This window comes from Protopterus annectens, chromosome 6.part0, assembly GCF_019279795.1.
Source record: "Protopterus annectens isolate FY-2018-M chromosome 6.part0, PAN1.0, whole genome shotgun sequence".
Lineage (NCBI taxonomy): Eukaryota > Metazoa > Chordata > Ceratodontiformes > Protopteridae > Protopterus > Protopterus annectens.
The window spans coordinates 1,331,534,060-1,331,548,656 of NC_056737.1; the positions used below are offsets into that span (position 1 = coordinate 1,331,534,060).

At 37.9% G+C, this 14,597-nt stretch overlaps 1 protein-coding gene across 1 annotated transcript in view; it reads left to right on the plus strand.

The window, feature by feature from the left end:
• Window positions 1-14,597, plus strand: part of FMNL2 (formin like 2) — a 1,741,163-nt gene that overhangs the window by 1,385,766 nt on the left and 340,800 nt on the right. The gene's annotated exons all lie outside the window — the stretch shown is intronic.

The following is a 14,597-nucleotide window of genomic DNA, read 5'->3' on the forward strand; positions in this document are numbered from 1 at the left end:
ACATATGTATGGCTCCCAAGTATGCAACAAAATCCAGAAAATTTCTGGTGGCACTGAGGTCTTTCTTCTTGGTGGTTCGAGTTTATCTGTTGGTTTTGTTCCTTGGTTATCAAGTTTAGGAAGTGTTTGAATAGGTATTTTTATACCCCAAGCAGACTCCAAATAATTTTTCCTCAGGTAGATGGAAAAATGTTGGAAATGTGATGGGGAAGAAAGGGGTAACTGGGAGCTTATGTTTTGGGGGTGTAATGAGTTGGCAGACTTAAAAAATTCCCTATAGCGTACTCTGTCAAAAATACTGGGCGAGTAAATGGCTGTAACTAACAAAATGATTCTTTTGAACTTGAACACATGATCTGAATCCTTAAGTTCAGTTCTGTTGGCTGCCAAAAAGGCAATTTAAAGGGAATGGAAATTAAAGTCTAAACCATTTGTATTTCAAATATTGAATGTTACAAAAGAGATAAAAGAACTGGAAGAGGGATCTTTAGAAAAGGGAAGAGCAAATTACATAAAACAAAAGGAAATTGTGGGAACAGTACATACATAATGTTCAGTAGAAGAAGGAGTGAGGATTAAGGGAAGGCAGGAATTCAGCAAAATTCAGCAATTTATATAATGTTGGACTAATGATTGTCACAATGAGAGAAAATAAAGATATGTAATGTATAATGTATGCAAATGGAAACATTTTTTCTTTTCTGTAAATGTATGTTTGATTTTATCTTAAGTGATAACTTAATAAAGATGTTTAAAAAATATTTAGACCTGACTTCACAAAGGCAAAAGTCACATTCAAACACACAGTGAGAGGTGTTTCTTCTGGACACTGTCAAAAGTACAATCTATCAACTTAAAGACAAATGCTGCATTGGGAAGTTTGGTCTGAATTTCTCATCTGATTGTATATATCAGCTTAAACTTAGCAGTGTAACCCACCATGGAAACACTGCCATCTGTGATAACACTGCCAGATGAGATATACACCTTATAAGTTCAGTTTTTCTTTTTCGTTAGAAGCACTTTGGCTAATGTTTTAATCAGTTTATCCTTACCTAGTTCATTTATTTTCAAATATTTCCAAAGATGTGTTACTAGCTCAGCGTAAGATTGAAAGGCTGATTTCTAGAGCATGTATTTTCTTCTACAGACCAGTACCTCGCTTCAAAATGTCCGTCCCATTTTCCAGCTTTATAAGACCTTCATTCATGAAAAACTAGAGGCACTTTATAATCAGAAATCATCTGATCTGCTACCACTTGTTAAATATACACAGCGTGTTGTGATGAATCCCAGCATATCAGTCAGTGAATCTGGAAAGTTAGACTGGCAGTTGTGTCAGAAAGCCAAAAGACATCAGAAATACTGAATGTTTTAGTATTTTGAGTGCATGCATATGTGCAGTAGTGGTAGGATTGTGGTTAGGGTGAGGTATATGCGTGTGTATGGTGTTTAGTTTTAGGGATAAGGGAAAGCCTAGCATTATAGGTAGGAATGGAGCCAGGGCTAGCACACATGAGTAAGTGTAATAGGCGGTGAAGCTAACCCTAACCATATGCAGACAGCTTAGTTTGGTGTTTTTTAACAGTGGAATATCTTTGGTTTGGTGTTTGTAGCATTCGGTGTGCATTTTGTAATATTTTTGCCTTCAGAGTTAGTTGTGACACTCTGTTGTCAGGCTTTCAATAGTGCAAAAACATGTCTGATGAAAGAAGCTTTACTTTAAGACATTCACTGTAAACACTAAGCCTTGACCAAACTGGAAACAGTCACCAGCAAAGCCTTCTTTCCTGCTCCCTGCAGTCAGTTTTCTTGTTCCTTATCCACATGGCTGTTAGAGCTGAAGGAGAGAGAGAGAAATTATGTTAAGGCATGAAAAGGCAGACAAAACACACAAAAACCTGTATAGTTTAAAGTAACTTAACTCCATGAATAATTAAACAAATTGCAGAGTGCATCCATAGCCAATCACACTGCTTATCACCTATTCAGGTAGGTCATTCCACATATTCTCCACTTTGTTTGTGAAAATGTTATCCCTGTGGTACAGATCAAACTTGGTTTATACTGCAGCTGATATCCCCTTCCCACTTCCCCTGTCCCTTTTCTTCATGTCTACTGTCCAACAACTCCCCAACATGTTGCGCACTTAGTTATTGCCTCCTCTGACCCTTCTTGCTATAAAGTACCAGTTTTTGTTGACTGTCTTCGTAATACAAACTGTTCAGCTTACTATTCTCATCACATTCATTTCTATTCTCTCCAGTGATGCAATCACCCACTCTTTGTATGATATGTAGAAGTATATGCAGTACTCCAGCAGTTTTGAACCACACTGTTAATCTTTAGAGAGGGATACGACCTTCAGGTACTTGGAGTCTATTCCTTGCAGGGTTTTCCCAGTTTCCCACTGGCTTTCAGTGCAGCTTGCTCACTCTGTTTCTGGTGGTCTGTCATGAATAATACCATTGCCCTAGGGCATTCTGGATAGTGTGCTGTCTGCTTTTGGACCTGAGGTGGACCACCTTACATATGCTATTAAAGGACGTTGCCCCCATGTAATGTTTCCTTACTTTGCTATGGAATATGGAGTGGCCTGCAGTATATTTTGAACCCCTGCTGCAGTGACCTGCTTTCACACCACTGCCCTACTTTGGTGTCTTTTGGTCAGTTTGCTGAGGTATGCCGTAATTCAGATCCCCATGCCACAGGACAGTTTTGTTTTGTTTGTTGACATTATATCTTCATTTTTTTCTGTACCATATTAATATTTCCTGCTGTCAGGCATGAGTTCCCCATCCATGTACACATTCTACATCCTTCATGCTAAGTTTCTGCATGTTTACCATTCTGATTACCATCTCCTGCTCCTTTTTAACTGTATGAATTCAACCTTTGGTTGCTTCCCTGATAGTGAGTCACTTCCTATTACCTCCTTTTCAACATATCAGACAATTTGTGTGTGCTTATGTTATTCTCCCTAAAGTAGATGAAAGCTCTGTATGAAGAATCAAGAAGTGAGGAACCCTTGAACGAGGCAGGTTTCCTTCAGGAATGTTTCTATCTATGCTTATAGTAATTCCATCTTGAGAGCAATAATTCTTGTTAAGTTGACACAGTTTAAGCTTTTTCTGGACCAAGCCTACTTCATAAGGGCCATAAATGCAAGAAGCGGTCTTGGGGAACTGGCTTGTGGTTACATTAGTTGGCTGGAATTCATGTGATTCAAGCTCCTTATACTACGTATGAGCCGTAAGGTGTGACATAAACAAATCCTAATTCGCTAACACCCACTACCACTATTGCAATGCAAAGGAAAGCAACCTTAGGGGTATTTTCAGGCATAGATATGTAACTCGTAGATCCCACAGCTGTTGGTAAGATGTCTAACAGAATGCACTACAAGAAGCCAGACCATCTTCTAGAGTGATCAACACCCCTTCTTACTTGATATTGCATGGAACACCCCCAAACCCACATCACAGCAGGTGCAACTTGCTGCGTCTATGCCACTGTTCATGGCAGCAGCTGTTATTATTCGCAGCCCTTCCAAACCTTAACAAAGATCATTACAACCACCTGTTCTGCACACACCTTTCTTTCATTGGTTAGACCTTCCTCCATCTCCTGGCTATCATTTATTGGTCCCTTATGACTGACCACTTCATTGTTATTAATGATCACCATCCACTGCTTCCTCATGAAACTATAGACTATGAGAAATCTAAGACTAAGCCCTCCCTTTCCACAAACACATATGCATATGGGTGTGCAGATATGCACATAAACATTCCCATACATGTGCAGACACACACAATCTCACACAAAAAACATACGCACACATACACACAGACAGACACGCATATGCACACATGTGCACATGTGCACACACACACACACACACCCATGCATGCATTTGCACACACATGGAGTGATTATTCTCCTCACTTGACCATGTGGCAGTCAGAGTACCCTACTTGTATCCACCCTTACCCAACATCACCCCCCCTTTGCTTCCCACTTAATTCATTGAGGATCAGTTCATCCTCCCTACCCCTGACTCAGCAGTTGTTTAGCCCTGTTACACAGCACCAGTCAGCCAGCTTATAAAAACACAGTACAGAATAATTCTGTTTACAAATTGACCTCATTGATATAGGATAGGGTGATGCGTTCATCATTTTCTGCCAACCATCCTACACTCTCTACTCTTTGGCGGACCCCCCCCCCTTCAAATCTCTATTCCAGAAGCCACTCTACATACTCTGCCAGTGCTTTCCTCACTGTGAAACAGTCTTCGTTCATGAGCTGAGAACAGTTCCTCCAACTGTTAAAAATACAGTTGAACTGTGTACTTTGCACATCTGGACCCTTTGGTTATCCTTTAGAACGATATGCTCTTCATCTTTACCTTTTAGAGAAAGCAGACACGAAATGACCAACTTTTGAGCTTCTAGTGTTTCTTCTTTATACACATTTCTTGTAAGTAAAATGTAGGAAATGAATCATAAACGGGTTCACATTATAATGTATGCAAGCTAATTACAGTGGTATGGAAAAATTAATCTGAAGGGCTTCTTAAAGAATATATAAACTGCATAAAATGCAGATTTTCACAACTCTGAAAATGGGTGTACTGAGTAAATGCACTGGGCATAGTGACACTACTGTCAGACTGAATGCAATCCCATCAGCATAGCTCTCCTATTTCCCACAGTACAGAACAGATTTTAATTTGAAATAAATCTGGAGGGGTTGTTTCAGACATGTGATTCTGTTTGGTTAAGAATCTGTAGAAGTTAGGTGTTATGTTTACGTTCAGATTTTGTCTGATATTTTTTTTCCATTATTAAAAATGGAAGGGCAAAGAAAACATGTCCATCATTTGATAATTAGCAGAACACTCCCTCATTTGCACACATTCAATGGTACTTCACTGTAAAGTGTTAAAATGCTAGTGTAGGGGTTTTGTGGAAAATATATAAATTCACTTTGCCCACATACTTGGCCATCCTTCACATTCTAGCTCAACTTGCATTTCTTTTGAGTCTGTTACATGATCACATTTCCATGGATGAATCACTAGTTTCCTAAGAGTGCTTAAAATAGTTTTAAGTATCTAAAAGGAATGTAGATAAATCACGTTATTTACCTCAACACTTTTCTCACTTTTGCTGCCATTTTTTCCAAAAATAAAACTTTTCACTTGTGTATTCTAACCCCTTCTCCACATTATACACTTGCGTTCCATGATTCATTACGGTCTTCTGACTTGCAAAGTTTTATGTTTCCCATGTCAGTTTAGGAACTAAATGAAGGCAGGGTTAATGGAGTTTAAAAAATTGACTTCCTGCTTGCTGGATTGAGCTGAGTGGTACAAACTGCATACTGGTCCATTACTTTTAATTAAACTGTCAGCAAATTTTCCCTGTTACCAGCTAATTGCTGTTAATAGTCTGCCTAAGCAACCATAATCAAACTGACCTGATCACAGAACACAAGCATGTCTGTTATCTTTACAGTGTAAGCAGCACCCTTTTTTACCCTGAAAGCAAAATGACCTTGGAAACACAAACTACTACAGTAAAGTGGTTTTCCCAGTTATCACATTCTCGCTGCTTACATGAATTACAGGTCTTGCATATTGCTTACCAATTTTGTTACACCTCTTTCCTGAGCTGCAGTAGAAAATCTGCCTTCATTATTTTTCTGTATAACTCTTTTTGCCGGCAGAACCCTTTAACATAATGGAGCAATAGGCTATAGCCCTGTGTGCCTGGTATGTTGGTAACAGTATATTCCAGAGGTGGAAATGGAAAAATTTCATCATTCTTTGAACATTACCTTTTATACCAAAAGTGAGGAAACTAGAAAAAAGTGAATTAAGTGGCTCGTACAGACTCATTATCAAGTAGGAAAGGTGTGTGTGTGTGTGTGTGTGTGTGTGTGTGTGTGTGTGTGTGTGTGTGTGTGTGTGTGTGTGTGTGTGTCTGTGTGTGTGTGTGTGTGTGTGTGTGTGTGTGTGTGTGTTGGGGAGGAGGGACAGTTATAGAAGGGACTGTAAGCCGAGACTGATGAATACATGTCTAAAGTATAGACACCTACATAGAAATACTACCAGAAATGTAAGACCTGACAGTCAGACTCCTGACACTTTGAAAAATAAATCACAAAGTTATACCTTTCAAACAGTTTTTACCCCCAACTCCCACTAGGGCTACTTGTATACAAAGTTTGAGATCACTGTACATTGGAGTAAGGGAAATACCTTGAAAAGCTGTTGTCTTGGGCTTGGTAAATATTCCTGACATCTACCCTTGCATTTCTGTCCTTCTGATAACCTGTTTGTCTGTACGTATACATCTAGCCAACGTCTCTGTGAGTAATGCTCAGAGCCAGATTCGTTTGTCAGGTGGCAGTTCAGGAATAATTTTAAAGCTAGCATTTATTTTTTTTCCTGTAGCACCTATTTCCTGCTCACAAATAAACTGCACAGTATCCACTGAAAATAGGCTCTGTCCTAGTTGGACTATCCCAGTCAACAAATGTTGAATAAATAAAAAATAGATACGTTTTAACAGGATTTTCAACATCTGTCAGGCCAGCTTTTGTGATATCAGGCCTTATCTTGTCAGTAGATAATTAGTCATTTCCCAGTACTCTTCACCTTGTTAGTCATTAGTGCCTACTAATTTTTCTTTCAAACTTTGCACAATTTTATTACAAATTTTGTATTTTCTAAGTACTTGTACTATCCAAACAGCGAAGTCCAGAATGCTACCACTCGCCAATGACCCACGAATAAAAGATGTATTCTACAAAACCACTGGCAACAAAAACAGAAAAATAGATCATAAAATCTGTTTTATTCCATAAAGTTAAGCGCTTTCACTCACTAAACCGTGAGCTTCCTCAGCTCTATTTTTCTGTTTTTGTTGCCAGTGGTTTTGTAGAATACATCTTTTATTTGTGGATCATTGGCGAGTGGTAGCGTTCTGGACTTTGCTGTTTGGATAGTACAAATTTTGTATTTTAACATCTATGCCTAAATGTTCATGTCAGCAATATTATATCTATGTTATAACGAAGTTACTTAATCAGAATCCAATTGAAAAATTGTTGCACTTACAGTCTAACAACATTTGTTGACACATTTCATAGTATAGGATGGAATTTCTAAAATATTAATAGGACAGTGAACATATGGGGATTTGATAAAGGTTACCTTGATGTGTACGTAAGGTGCATTTGTTGCAGTAACCTTTTTGAATTCATTGACAGCTTTAACACAGTGCTGTAGTATGAAGACTACAGCCTCACTTCGGGTTGTCTCCAAGGCTATGCTACATGCAAATGAGGCAGTCTGGGGGAGAGACATATGCTAATTAGCCATGTCCTCTCTCTCTCTCTCCTGGAACCATCTGCTGAAAGGCTTCTGTGGTCTGAACAATTCAGAGATTCACTTGGCCATGTAGATTAGCACAGCAACCCCTACTATGTTGCAGTAGTGAACGCAGCCACCATGGTTAATTGTGGTAGGAAGTGCTAATCTGCACATCATGGCAGTTAAATGCAATTCAGATTCATGCTAATTAGCCAATAATGAAGTCTTTCCTTGTTGCAACTTGACATGCCTCTGAATTACAACATACAGCTTCAAGGGAGCAGAGCCTTTTTAGACTTGGAGACATTACGAAGGTATGTCATAGGATCTGCCCATTCATTAATCCACGGGTTAGTTTGTAGTATAGTTATGTTTAAAATAGGTGTTCAGCATGTCAGATTTTACCTCATTTTTATGAAGAAGACTGTTATTTCACGACCTACCCAAAAGATACTTGGTTAAAGAACTTATTCATAAACTGGCATAATTGTAAAGGTATATAAGTAAACAAACACACATTAAGAAATTCAGTTCAACATTTACTTTAACTTTTGGAATTTTGTTTAATTTTAATATACTTGCAAACAAATTTTTGTTCATATCACAGCCCTGTCTGTTTTATTTAAACCTCTATCCAAAAACCGGCATCATCTGCCTTTTCATAAATGCCATGTTGCATTCGTGTGTTTAGATAATAAAAATGTTTTATTAGACATCACTGGTCCCCCTTAAGAAGAGACCTTTTAGTGAAACTACGATTATTGAATGGCTCAAGGAAGTTTCGACACTTGGATTATTGAAAGCTTGTGGTCTTTGAAGATAAGTTATGAACAGATGGCCGAGATCTTGGCCAGACTTCCAACATTGGAAACAGCTGTATACTGATGGAACACTGCTTATGTTGGAGCAGTTCACTCGCAAATTTACCTTAAAACAGGATCAGAGACAGAGTTATGAATAAATAATAACAGTTACAGAAAACATGTAGTGTGGCAAGTAAAAGTAACTGATAGATCACTTTAAGTGAGATAGATTTTGGAATGTAGGGGTGAGGTTCTTTTGAGAGTGACAACCAAAAAATTCAAAGGTATAGGCGAAAAACAATCCTAATATAAAGTGCCAAACAAAAATGAGCAAGTTGACCATATGCCAGAGTAAAATCAACCTTTGTATCCACAAAAATGTATAAACTTTCACTCTCAAAGGTGCTTTATCATTTTATAAGTTCCCACTGAGTAGGAACAAATTTCTTCTGAACTGCTTAACAGCTAAGAACTATGTTCAAACGTGACTGGTGTTAACTGATGTATAATTTACAACAGTCATTCTCTTGTAAGAATCCTTTTTGTCAGGTATCACTGTTACCTTCCACTGACAAATATCCAAGGAGTTCCTTTTGTAACTTGGCCTTTTCTTTTGACCACATTTTTAACATTCCATCTGTGGGATCATGGTTTGTGAACTGTGCTACTGTAACTGCAGAATTCCATCTAGAAACATGATTTTATAAGCAACTTCAGAATTGAACTATGGGACAGAATTGCATGTAAAAAGATTTGCAGTTTATGAGGTGAGCCCAGGAATGAATATTCTGAATGTTTTGATGTTTTGCAAGTATATCATTGCTTATTCTTTCAGTTTACAATCTATGGGATCCACTCTTGTGTTGTGAAGTTCTCTGATGTAAGGTGATTTCACACATTTAATCTAAAAGTATCTTTGCAGTGGAATTGTACCACTATTTTTAAGGCAGCTCTTTAAGATGCACATGTTCAAAATTTGGAGCAAAAATATTTGTAGTAGGAAAATTGTGAACTTGCATTTAACCAGAAGATAATGGTGTCACAATATTTGCATTTTTAATAGTTTGACCTCATTCTTTCAATTTTTGGTATTTTTATTTGCATTTTTTAATAGTTTGATCTCATTTTCACAATTGTTGGATTCTTTACAACAGTTTAACCCCATAAATAAAATTGTGTCACCCTTTTTTAATCTTCAGTATGTTAACCATAGTCTTGCAGTGTCATTATATGTAATTTCAGGAAAGCTATGTGCATTGTAAATCTGTTATGTGGGATTTCTCACCTTTTAAATCCATGTATATCAGTAGTTTTTGACTAGCAGTATCATTATTGACATTAGTTTATGCTAGTGATTTGCTGGGAACTGATAACCTTTTGTCTTATATTTATATAATCTAAGCAATCGATAGGCTGATACCATAATCAGTTCTTAACAAGAGACCAAATAAATTGCTCTTGCATGTGCAGGTGAATGGAGAAAGATAGGAAAAAATAAATGTGCTAATGAAAGAAGTTGTGAACATTCTTGTGAGCATTTGTTCCAAATAAACTGTTTCTTCCAGTTTTTGCAATCTCTGTGTTAGTATTTACATGGCAATGGAGAGGTGTAGAAGTCTTGTCCCCCCCAGAATGAATGCTTTGATGGTGTTCTTTAGGTGTTTTATGTTTCCCTTGTTTTTCTGAATGCAGACAGTTATGCCTTCAAGCTAATACTTGCCTGCATTTTACACGTGAGCATTATTCACTGGTGCAGTCATGGGAGAACTGTGGAGAAGACTGAGATGATTGACACAAGTCCTTAACATACAACTGACGTCTTCCTCATAGCTTTATTGCTATGGAGAGTACCTCACATTTGGGTAATATGCCCTGGTGTGGGCAGTGTCCATAGCGTTAAACCCAGAGTTTTTGGAGGGGGAAGAGGGTGGAGAATGTACAAGTAATAGTGTCTCTGCTTAGCAATTAACTGGAAAGGTCCTATAAGACTGTAAAAAAACTATTAGAAATAAACTGTGAGCAGGCTGTATGAAGATTGATAGTGACAGACATTGAGCAGCACCTTGAAACAATTTAACAATGCTTTAACCACTTGTATGCTGAAAGAACAATCTACATAAATAGTACACAGTTTTAAGCCACATAGAAATGTAAAAGAACTGAGCCATGAGTACATTAAGGCAGTGCAAAAGCATGTACCAGTTTGGACTATATATGGCCATTATAACCTGGAAGAAGCGCTGCATATGATGTTTCCAAGTCAGGAGCTGAATCTTTTCAGTTATGACTCAACACCATTTTTCTAACAAAATCATGTTTCTGTTTAAAAAAAAATTCTAATAAAGCAAATAGAAACATGTCTATTAATTTCTAACATAGATATGCGCAATAATTAAAAAACGAACTAGATATATGCACCTTTTTCACAATGACTTATACAAGCATCTTGAAATGTGACAGGCATTTGAATTTATTTTAAGTCAAGTGTTGCATAAAATATAAAAGCTTTTTTTCTCATTCAGGCTGAGAGCACATACATTCATTCTTGTCAAACTACCTGTTAATTCCTGCTAGAAAAGTCAGTTTTAAATTCATAAATGCTGCCTGTCAGTGTAAGTTATAGTCCTACACACAGAGACAGCTAAGCTTCTACTTCCAGCTTGCAGGTACCGCCTATGTCTATTCTGTTATCCACTGGCAACTCCAATGCTGGGTTCACCTCTCACATTCCCAATTGTCCCCTACTAATGTTGATTCTTCTAGCTTTGGCTACTGAACCACCAAAAAGTTTAGTAATTTCTTTTGGAAAACAGAAGTCAGCTTTACAAACCACACCCTTACAAAATGAAAAGGTAGTCAGGGGCCTGACCACTTGGGTTGGCAGTTCCTTCTCCTTTGATAATCACATGGCAACAGTTGTCAGAAATCCCTCCAACTTAACATTCCATCTAGATCAAAGGTGTTAGTGTCCCCCTGTATTCAGCAATGATCAGACACATTATAGAGTACAACACACTATTTGGTATGTATCTCGCATAGTATCCCAAGAAGCATAAAAAGCTCCAGAGGTTCCTAACAAAAAAAATCTCTGAAGCCACGGTTATCTGAAGAGACTGGAAGCCCTATCCCTGTACTCTGCATCCCATTGACTCGTGAAAGGTGATCTATGCCTCATGTACCACACCATTAGAGATCTGATGGTCCTTGTCTCAGTAAGACAAACAGGTCAGCTAACATTAGAACCAAAGACCCAAACCTTCATCTGCAGATCAAGAGAACCCAGTGCTTCCTCTTCTCTGGAATAAACTTCCTGTGCAAGTTAAACAATGTGTTAAACCTGGACAATTGGATGAATGCTTTCAAATTTATCCCCAATAATAACTGACCTCTCCCTCTTTGTCAAAGAGCTAAAGCCTGATGGTAGATATTGGCAAGGCACATGGTCATTAGACTAAAATAGCTTGAAAACTTCTATGAATAATATTAATATTTTCTATTTGCCAAATCACCACCCAAGAAGGTTTTCATGATGAAACTCTTGAGAACTTGAAGTTGAGTAATACCACAGCTGCCAGTGACTCAAAAGAAGTTTAAGCAGTTATAGCAGTGTACTGAGAGTTCACCTGAGATGCAAATGTTTAGAGAAGTGGTAGTAAGAGGCTGGCCAGTTCAGTTCTAGGGCTGTATAAGGAAAGAAGAGAAGAAATATAGCTATACTTATCATTCAAGAAAAAAGAAAGTTGTATGCAAGATTTGATGTTTAAAACTGATAAACTGATATTATCAAATTATTTAAAGAAATGAGTACATGAGTTTCACTTGGGAAAATTGAAGAAAGAGCTTGTAATATCTTATTTTGACCGGTAGGCAAGAAGTTCAGCATTGTGTTGTATATAGTTCTTACCCTAGCAACTACTTAAGAGACGATGTATTTACAAGATGGAGTTCCCGATAATGGAATTGTGCTTGACTTGGGAACCAAGATAACGGTAATAAAATACATTGCAACGAATCTTTGTGCAAGTGGTCTGTGCTTTCACCTCACATTTTCATATTTTCTTTGCAGTGCCTTAAAAATGTAACAGATACAAGTTTTCAGGTCTTAATTGCATCTGCACTTATTATCTTGCAGAACTCGCACTTTGCTGTTGCAGAACTCGCACTTTGCTGTTGCCAGTTGCTATAGTCTCACATGTATTCCCTGACAGCATCATGTCTAGTCATATGTATTATTTAGAAGCATCACCTGGTGATGCTGCGGTAGCGTTGTCGCCTCACAGTAAGATGTTGTCCTGTTCGATTCTCAGCTAAAGCGTCTTCTGTGTGGAGACATGCATGAATGGGCGTACCTTCGTTGAAGGTTGTGCGTCAGAGCTGGCGACTCGGCATGTAAAAATCTACTGCCAATCATTAGCGGACCGGAGTTCCGCTGTGGCGACCCCTGACCGGGAAAAGCCGAAAGACACAACAACAACCTGTCTAGTATCTCTTATGATTTGTAATAGTTTTCCTTAGCTGCTGTACTGTAACACCTAAGTGATGTTATTGTTGTATGTAGTTTCCTGATATTTAAACAGCTACAATGTTACTGTTGAGTAACTTACCTGCCACATTATATCACCTGTTTGAAGTGCATGCTATAACTCTTGTACTTTTACTGCATTTTTGCATCTGTGATGCTTATGTGTTTGATTATGCTGAGTAATTTGTACTGATGATGCTAACTGTGGATATATTTCTGTGTAGTCTGTATTGGAACATGTATCTCTTCAGGTCACTGGTAAGTTTCATACACTAATTCTTTTGCATTTTTTTGAAGTCGTATAAAGGCATGGTTTGAAAAGCTGGAGCACAGATATTTTAAGCAAACTAATTTCAATGCCTAGTACTAGTTAGTACTGTTGTGTGTCCTCTGCAGCCCAAAAATTAAGTGATTTATGTACTTAAGGGTTTTTTTAATCTGGTATAATTGTTTTTTGAAATTCAGTAATTCTTGTGACATGAGTTCAGGTTTGTTGCATGAATGACTGTTCCAGGCTAAATGCATGGTAATATTATTCCTGCATAGTACCATCTGCAAAGAAGGATTTGTTTATCTTTGTAGTTATGTACTGTTATAGTGGCAGTGTCTTGGCATTCTAGGATTATCTCTAGCTATGGTTGCATTGACTAATCCTGCAGAGGGGTGAAAAACATGGTCTTCCTGTTTTGTCTTCCTTTTCTGTTGGCTGAGCTTGTTCACAAAGCAGCTGTCCTTTGTATTTCATTTTATCACTGGGCCTTTTTCCAATCATAGTTCTAGAATGTATTCCATAGCTAGTTTTTCCAAACTCTCAGTTCATTTCTACATAACTAAGAAGATTACTGTCTAGAAACAGCCAATTATATATAATTTAGCCATGCTGTCTAATAATGCATTATATCAGAGAAACCACCTTGATGCATTAGTACAGTAACACATTACTGAATTCTGCTATAAGCACTCAAGTCCTATGTGCTCGAAAACCACTGTCTCAAAGCCAGGGAGTCGAGTATCTTGTATGTTGTGTAGGCTGCCGCTCATGCTCAAACTCAAATATGAGTTTGGGCAAGCCGCTGACACATCTTGCCCAAACATATTATTCGAGTTTAAGTGTGTTAAATGCGGCAGCTATATGGAAGGAGCAGGAGGGGGATTTTAGGGTTAAGGAGCAGTAGGGGAGTTTTAGTGTTAGGGAGCAATCAGGAAATGTATATTTATAGGGGGTTTGTTGGAGTTTAGGGAGCAATTCTGAACTTTAGGATTATGTAGGGGGTGGAGTTTTAGGGTAAAGAAGCAAGTATGCTGGATGGAAACTGGTTGGGAGTTCTAAGGTTGAAGTAAGTGGTTTCCTTAGGGTGTAGCTCTTCCATTGCATAACTTTCGTCTTCTTCCATTGCATTGTATTGCATTTCATAACTTCCATTGCATTAGGGCTCTGATAGAGCTATACAGTTTTATAGGGTTGGGTGTTTAAGACTACATAGAAACTGGAAATTGGACTAGTGGGAGTTCAAACACTTGCTTTTAAGATCAAGTGTCAGCAAGCATGTCATGAGCTGCTAGCATGCAAACACCTGTATTAGACCCACATTATTGTAACTATTTGTGTTTAGTGTCTTAGTTTACATTTCCATGACACATAATACTTTGTTTAGCTACATCTGTTGTAATTGTATTATTTTATACTTTGGTTGGCTTATAATGACTGAAAATAGTTCATTTGGATGATTTCACTTACTCAAAGAACAACAAAAAAATTAAATTCATGCGCACTTCTTGCAAAGAAGCTGTTACCCTGTCACTTGCTGTGCTGGCATTTTGATATAAATCGGAATGACAGAAGACTAACAAGTTGCTGTCCACTTGGACTGCAGGTTTGGAATTCAAA